This window comes from Dipodomys ordii, unplaced genomic scaffold (assembly GCF_000151885.1).
Source record: "Dipodomys ordii isolate 6190 unplaced genomic scaffold, Dord_2.0 Scaffold216, whole genome shotgun sequence".
NCBI lineage: Eukaryota > Metazoa > Chordata > Mammalia > Rodentia > Heteromyidae > Dipodomys > Dipodomys ordii.
In genome coordinates, this window is record NW_012267432.1 from 570,915 (window position 1) to 579,188 (window position 8,274).

An 8,274-nucleotide genomic window follows, 5' to 3' on the forward strand; every position below is an offset into this window, starting at 1 on the left:
TGAGACAAGCAGAAACAGTCAGATAAGTTGATGTTAGGCAAAATGAACCCCAAGATAAGGACTCAAATGGTTTTTCTTTCTTGCTATTGTTTCTAACATATTGATCAGATGATTTCTTTGTTGCTTTGTATGTCCCTCCCCCATGGTATCACCCCTGTTTTTACTATGTTTGATGTTGCTATAATTTGTGGAGGGGAAGGAAAAAAGCAAATTGTTTAAATAGGGGTATAGGTAGACCCATTGCAACAATGAGATGTACAAGACATGTCGAAAAACGAACTTTACATCTTTGGTGGGGGGGTGGTGGAGATGGGAGGGCAGGGATGGTAGGGGAAACAAAGGAGGAGGCAACAATGCTTGATAAGAAATGTACTCATTACCTTGCTCATGTAATTGTAACCCCTCTGTATGCTATTTTCACAATAAAAAACTTATTAATAAAAAACAACAAAATTGTGTACTCTTGCATACAACCCCATGTGTTTATTTGTACATTTATTAATTTGTTCTAGCTGCCATACAAGTATCCTTTGTTTCTCTGGGACTGACTTACTTCACTTAATATTATTTTTATTCCAGACCCTTCCATTTCTTTGCAAATGGTATAATACCATTCTTTCTCATGTCTGAATCGAGTTTTTGTTGAACTGTAATTAACTTGGCTGGCTTGAATATTTTAGCAATATTGATTCTTGTAAACAATGAAAAAATATTATTGTTCCATCTATTTGCACTTTCAGTTCTTTCACAGTTTTTTTGTATTTTTCATTGCGCACAGATTTCATTTTCTTGATCAAGTTGTTATTCTTGTATATCTATTTGGGAGCAATTATAAATGAAGTTTTCTCCATTTTCTCTTTCAGGTAATTATTTGTGTATCAGTATGCTGCTTATTGTATGCTATTTGTTTTGGTTGGACAAGGACTTAAATTTACATAGGCAAGTGCTCTTTCACTTGAGCCATACTCTTCCCCGTTTCTGTCTTAAGTTATTTTTCAGATAGGATCTCATGCTTTCTCCTTAGATCAGCATTGGACCATGTCCTCCTACCTATGCGTCCTGCATAGCTGTGGATACAGGCATGTACTACTATGCTCAAATTGGTTGTTAAGATTGTCTTGTTAGTTTCTTGTTTAAGCTGGCTTTGAACTGTACTTCAGGTCTCTACCTCCCAGGTAGCTATGATTATCGATACACACCTCACCATACCTAGCCAATCTGGGAGAGTAAACTAATTACATCTTTGACTCTTTATGGTACCAGTATTCTTAACTTTATATTACATATGAACAAACTGAGATTTTGGAAATGAAGTAAATCTCATGAAATCTCATTCATGTTATAAAATAAGCTAACATTTATATAAAGGGCTATTTGATAGAAAAACTGTAATCTTCCCATTAAACACAGACACATGAAAGTCTTCTGACTACACCAGGTTATTCTTCATGTCTAACTAAACCTTGCTGTCATAGGATAGATGCTCTGTCAATATAAGCTAGACAGAAGAGTGTCAACTTCATGCAAGTATAGCATTTCTTATCCCAAGTCTATTTGTGTGACAGGAAAATCATCCAATCTCTGTTCTAGATTTGTGCTTTGCTTTTATTGTACGGTTAAAAAAAATAGAATGACAACTTTGTAGCTGTGGCTTTTTTTTTTTTTTTTTGGTCAGACGTGGGGCCTGAACTCTGGGCCTGGGTGCTGTCCCTCAGCTCTTCAGCTCAAGGCTAGCACTCTACCACTTGAGTCACAGCTCTACCTCTGGCTTTTTCTGCTGAGGAATTGAACCCAGGGCCTCATGCATGCAAAGCAAGCACTCTACTACTGAACCACCTTCCTAGCTCTGTAACTGTGGCTTTTAAATTTCTATTTGAAGAGTTTATAAAACTTTTAAGATATTATCTAGATTATAGCATTATTCAACAAGTTTTATATTTTCCAAGTCCATATTATTCAAGATGATTGATTATATATTTATATAATTTAATTAAAAATCTAAGTTTGACTTTGCAAAGACCTGAATCAACTTTCTATTTCTTTACTCTGTTTCATCAGGTTAGACACTTCAGGGGAAAAATAAGAGTTTCTTTGCCTAATTAGTTATGCTGGTTGCCAACAATTCATATGTGGCTCCTGAATCATTTATTCTGAACAGGATTCCTGGTCTGGAAGCATTCCATGTGTGGATCTCCCTTTCCGTCTGCACAATGTATGTCATCTCCCTAGTGGGCAACCTTAGCTTCATAGACCTCATTTATTATGAGGAATCCTTATACCGTCAATATATTTCTTTCTGGCCACGCTCTCCCTCATTGACCTGCTGACCTGCTCAACCACTGTACCCAATGCACTCTGCTTCTTCTGGTTCAGTTGGAAGGAAATTAACTTCAATGTTTGCTTAGTTTGTAGATGTTCTTTGTCTATGGGTTCACACGTGTGGAGTCTGGTGCTCTCATGCTCATGGCTCTGGATCATCATGTAGCTATTTTCTACCCATTGCCTTATGCCTCCATACTGTCATTCCCAAAGCAGGGCTTGCCACTTCCTCAGAAGTGTGTTACTGATGATTCCCTTTTCATTCTTGGCCAAGAGTTTACCTTTCTGCAAAAGCAATAACATCCCATGCTTACTGTGACTACGTGTCTGTAGTAAAGTTATCCTGTGCCAGTATCAAGGTCGATGTCATCTGTGGTCTGATGGTGGCACTCCTGATCGGAGTGTTTGACATTTGTTTATCTGTGTCTTACACCCTGATCCTCAAGGCAGTGGTCAGTCTCTTGTCATCAGATGCTCGACAAAAAGCCTCTGGTACTGCTCACATATCTGCCATCATCTTCACTTAGGGCCCAGCCTTCTTCACTTTCTCATCATTTTTTGGGGGGAGGGGTCATACTATCCACCCTTCTTTCCACATCATTGAGGCTAATCTTTATCTTCTTCTTCCCCCAACTCTAAATCCCATTGTTTATGGAGTAAAAACAAAACAGATCCAAGATAGTGTCATGATGTTTTTTCGGGTGAGAAAGTTACAAAGTGATGACATGCATGGCTGACACAACATGTTCTAGCCTGGCTGGTCTTCATGCCAACATGTAGCTTCCAAATTTATTTAAGGAACACATAATTTTTTCCATATATCCAATTCAAGAAGTATGCCATGTCAGCAGAGTTCCAACAACAGATGATCAGGTTTTACTTACCTGAAAACTTAGACACTCCAGGGTTTAAAATACAGGAACTGTTAGGTAGACCCTTTGGTTTTCCCAGTTGCAGGCCAGTTATTAGTGAAATGGTTGATAAATTTACTCATTCTCCTGGCTCCCATTAACAGTTAATACTCTAACCCATATAACAAAAACCTCAAACAGAACTTTTCACTTATCTCCCTGATTAACACATTAGTACATCTCTACTGTTTCCATAGTTGGTTTTTCTTTTCTTTTCTTTTTTCTACTAGAACATGTTGACATTGAAAGCACAGAATATCTAAATACATCTTTGTATTTCAAGCTCTAACAACACAAGTCACATGGTAAAACACATAAATGTTTAAATGGATGTGTCTTCATTTGTGAAACCCCACGTTCAGGTACTGACTATTGGAAAAGCATACACATTCCTCCTGTCAGGAATTCAGTTTGTTAGGAGGGAAAAATCTCCATAAGAATACGCTAAGCTGGGGCTGGGAAGATGGCTCAGTGGTAGAGCGCTTGCATTACATGCTTGAGGCCCTGGGTTAGATTCCTTAGCACCACATAAGCAAAAAGAAAGAAGCCAGAAATGGCACTGTGGCTCAAGTAGTAGAGCGCTAGCCTTGAGCTGAAGAGCTGAGGGACAGCACCCAGGCCCAGAGTTCAGGCCCCACGACTGGACCCAAAAAAATTTGTTAAGCTGGGTGCTGTGCTAATAATGTTTATAGATGGCATTAGAGACTCAGGTAGTGTTGTTCAATTATATATGTTGGAATATCTTGGAAAAATGTGAATGGAAGCGTGAATGAAAGTTTAGAGGAACAGTATAGCACAGTTTTCCCAAATGCTAACACATCACAGAAGATGAACATCTAACCTGCAAGAAATGATCTTTGATACTCAATGTAACTCAGGAGGAACATCATGCGAAAAGATGAAAAGCATGATTTCTTCCTTAAATAAAGGCTATTCCTTGTCTAGTGACTCAGTCCCTCCAGGCCAAATAAATGCCATAAACACTTTTTTATTGTGCATTTGTGTATCTACCAATTCTCTTAAAAACTGTATCTGCAAATATAACAGAAGAGATACTTCAAGTACATCTTGCAGTATTTGCTTTCTGATACTTAAAAGAATTATGCTGCTAATATAGTTAAAAAACACAATAGCAAACTTTAACAGACTGGCATTTAGTAATGTTTTATTTATTGTTATTGTAGCGTTAATACACAGAGAGGTTACAGTTACATTACTCAGGTAATGAGTAATGAGTACAATTCTTTTTGAGCCACGTCTCCTCTTCCTTCGCTCTCTCCCACTTTTCCCTCCTATCTCCACCCACACGATGTACACTTCATTTTCTACATAGTGTCTAGTGAGTACCACTGTTGTATTGGTTCATCCTTGTTCCACCTTTCCTGTGCCCCTCTTACCCTTCCAAATACAAACTAACTAATAGCCTTTCCAACTGTGTCAGCTCCAAAGTAACATCCAAGTTAATGTGGGATTGTCAAACCTCCCACTGACCAAGAAAAACTGCTCTTTGGTGTTCTCAGGGACAAGAGCATGAAACACAAAAGCTTTACAACTCTTGCCAAAGGTTTATGGGCATGGAAAAGCACATATGCAAAGGAATCCCTAGGGATTTTCGATTTTCTCCTTTGCTTCCCCAGCCTGAAAGACTCTCTCAGTTTTCTAACTCTTCCCCTTGTAATGACTATGCTGCCCTTAGCCCAGCAAGAATAATATCTCAGCCAACCAGTAATGCTTCATCTTGTTAAATAGGGATATTATACTCTTTAATTAATAGGCCTTTTTCCAGCAAACAGAATTAACTTTGTAATGATGAATTAAAACATTGAGCTCTTGTGATTATGTGGAATCATGTAACCAACCCGCTGGGCATTTATTTCATATGATCGGACACAAAATTCATTTCCCCAAGAAGCTATGTGCTAGTCACATTGGTAAGTTAACCACTTATAAACTGAAGAGTAGTTAAGTTTTTGATTTAGACGTAATGGAAATTAAGAGAACTGGTAAGTTTCCTAAGCATTCCAACTTAGTTTCCTTTAGAACGGGATCAGAAGATGATACAATAAAAACTATAAAGAAATATGTAATACATCCTATGTCTATCTCGGGTAAGAATACAATCACAGAGCCTGGCTTTCTTACAATTTTAACAAAAACAAAAATGGAAAAGAACACTTTTAACAGTGTTCATGAGCATCATCATGACAGCAATGATGCCATCTAACCATTTCATAAAATATCAACACCAGTTGCTTTATGTTCACAATAATGAAGTAAAATAAAAATGATATACTTTCTCATGATTATTTCTGGGCAAAGAAAAGAACAATAGAACTGACAACTAAAGGTATCCTCTTGACTATTATGAGTAACCACTACTATCCAACAAAGTGTTAACTCCATTCCTTTCCCCTGCTTTCCTCACAAAAATGAAGATGCTCTCTGAATATGCTATATTTATAGGAAATGCACAGTCTCTAGTTGTACAAAGGCTAACAAGAACACTGTAAAGCTATGTATGTTTAAAACTATATAACCCTGTGAAGACACACAGTAAGAAATGAGCAAGCAGGTTAAGAAAAAGACTTGTGTCCACAAACATGTCAATTTTACCAAATTAATGTGGTATTAAAATCCCAAATGGAGCATCCAATTTAAGACTGGAGGTATGGTTCAAGTGATGGAGTGCTGGCCTGGCAAATACAAAGTCCTGAGTTCAAATGGTAGTACTGCCAAAAGAAAGTCTAGTTTCTAATTATGATAGATTAAGTCATTTAGACCATACCTCCCCTGAAACTAATTTTAAAAGTGGACTTGAACCTGGCCTTTGATGGCTCAGGAGCATCCTAGCTACTCAAGAAGCTAAGATCTGAAGCTCACAATTTGAAATCATACTGATAAAAAAAAAAAAAAACCAACTCTGAGAGATACTCATTTTTAACTCACAAGCAAGAAGCCAAAAGTGGAAGTGTGGTTCAAGTGGAAGAGTGCCAGTCTTGAGTGACAAAGCCAAGTAAAATGCAAGGCCCTGTGTCCAGCCCCAGTAGCAACCCGAAATAATAAAATAACATAAAATAAAAAATGAAGATACTCCATAACAGTTTCAGCCTCTCTCTTTGAAAACACTTGTTTCTAAATACCACCAACAAAATGAGCCCAATTCATTATCAAGCTCTTCCTTATCTGGGGCCACCACTATTTCATCACCATGTTGTAAACCCTGCTTTTATTTTCCTGTAAGTATTCTCCTGGTGTTTGTAGGCTACAGGATGCCAGGATCTGCTGCTGTATGTGAGGGTCAGTGCCTTCTTGTGGTGACCAGTACTTGTCATTCTCAGAATTGTTTTTAAACCATCCTAACAGGTTTAGTTTGCATTTCCCTGAAGTCAAATGATACTACACATGGTTTCATGTATTTATTTGCCATTTGTATCGTTTTCTTCCATGAAGGACCTACAGAGATTCTTGGTTCATTTTGAATGGGGTTGTTTTCTTACTACTGAGCTTTGAGAATTGATTTAAATTTTATTCTGACTTTCAAATTCTTGCTGGTCTTTTGTCACATGTATATTTCACGAACTTTGTGTTCTCAATCTGTGGTTTATCTTTTTATTCTCTGAACAGCACATTGACTGACTGATGAATGATTGATTGGAGGTAGGGAGGTTTGGAATCAAGGCTTTATGTTCGATAAGCAGAGCCCTAGCACTTGAGCTACAGCCCTGGACATTTTTTTTTTTTTACTTATTTTTTGAGTAGGCCCTCACATTTATGCCTGGGTCATTCTTGAACTTAGTCTTTTTCTTTTGACTTCTCATAGAGCTGGGATAACAAGCCAGACTCCACAATGTCCAGCCTTTTATTGGTTGAGACAGTAATTTGTGAAGTTTATTTTTTTTTTTTTGCCTTGGCCTTGCTTCAAACCAGGATCCTCATAATTTCTACCTCCTAAATATGTAGGGTTACAGGTGTGAGTTATCATAACTGGCTAACAATGTCTTTTAAATGGAAAAATATCTTGTTTAAAATTACTCAACTAAAGATTTTCTTCTTTTATGTGCAGTGCCTTTGATATCATGTCTAACATACTTGAAGCCAATATCAAACACTTCTCTCTTATATAATCTTCTAAAATTCTATACATTTACATGCTAACTTTAAATTTTATGTTTGTTATTCCTTGAGGTACATTTTAGTAAATTTTTTTGTCAGTCATGGGGCTTGAACTTGGGGCCTAGGCACTATCTCTGAGCTCTTTTGCTCAAAGCTAGTGCTCTACCACGTTGAGCCACAGCACATTTCTGCTGTTTTTTTTTTTTTTTGAGTAATTAATTGTAGATAAGAGTCTCATGGGGACTTGCCTGGGCTGGCTTTGAACCTCAATCCTCAGACCTCAGCCTCCTGAGTAGATAGGATTACAGGCATGAGCCATCAGCAACTGGCCATTTAGTAAACTTTATAACATACTTTAGCATAACAGACTTAAAGGAAAATGTATAAAACATTAAGTACAGGGTTGATAATTTTTCACAAATGTTAAAATATTCACATTAAATGTTGACCAAGTAAGATTCCCATCTTAACCTGTGGTAAGCATCTAACAGACCCAAAAATGGAACATTGCTTATAATTAGGAAGCCATCTTTATATCAGTGTCCCTTACAACTACTCGCCAAACTGACCTAATCAAGTATAGTTTTTTCCAGGATTGCAAGGCTCTGTCCACATAGAAAAAAATACTCAATCACAAACATCATGTTAATAGAATGTAGAAAAGGCATTGGAAAAAATATATCACCTTTTTATGATTAAAACACTGAAAATCTAGGAGTATGAGGAAAAACTCCCAATGTAAAGGTCATTTGTGAAACAATTCACAGCTCATCATTCTCAATGATGAATACTGAAAGGACAAAGAAAACTTTTTCCTTAAATTCATGAACAAGACAAGGGACTTGCTTTCACTACTGTTATTTAATATTCTATTAGAAGTTCTAAGAAGAAAAATTAAGCTTGAGAAGCCATCCAACATATAAAGGAGAAG

At 37.1% G+C, this 8,274-nt stretch overlaps 1 pseudogene; it reads left to right on the forward strand.

The window, feature by feature from the left end:
- The first annotated feature begins 2,105 nt into the window (after positions 1–2,105).
- LOC106000332 lies at positions 2,106–3,056 on the forward strand (annotated as a pseudogene).
- The last annotated feature ends 5,218 nt before the right edge of the window (positions 3,057–8,274 follow it).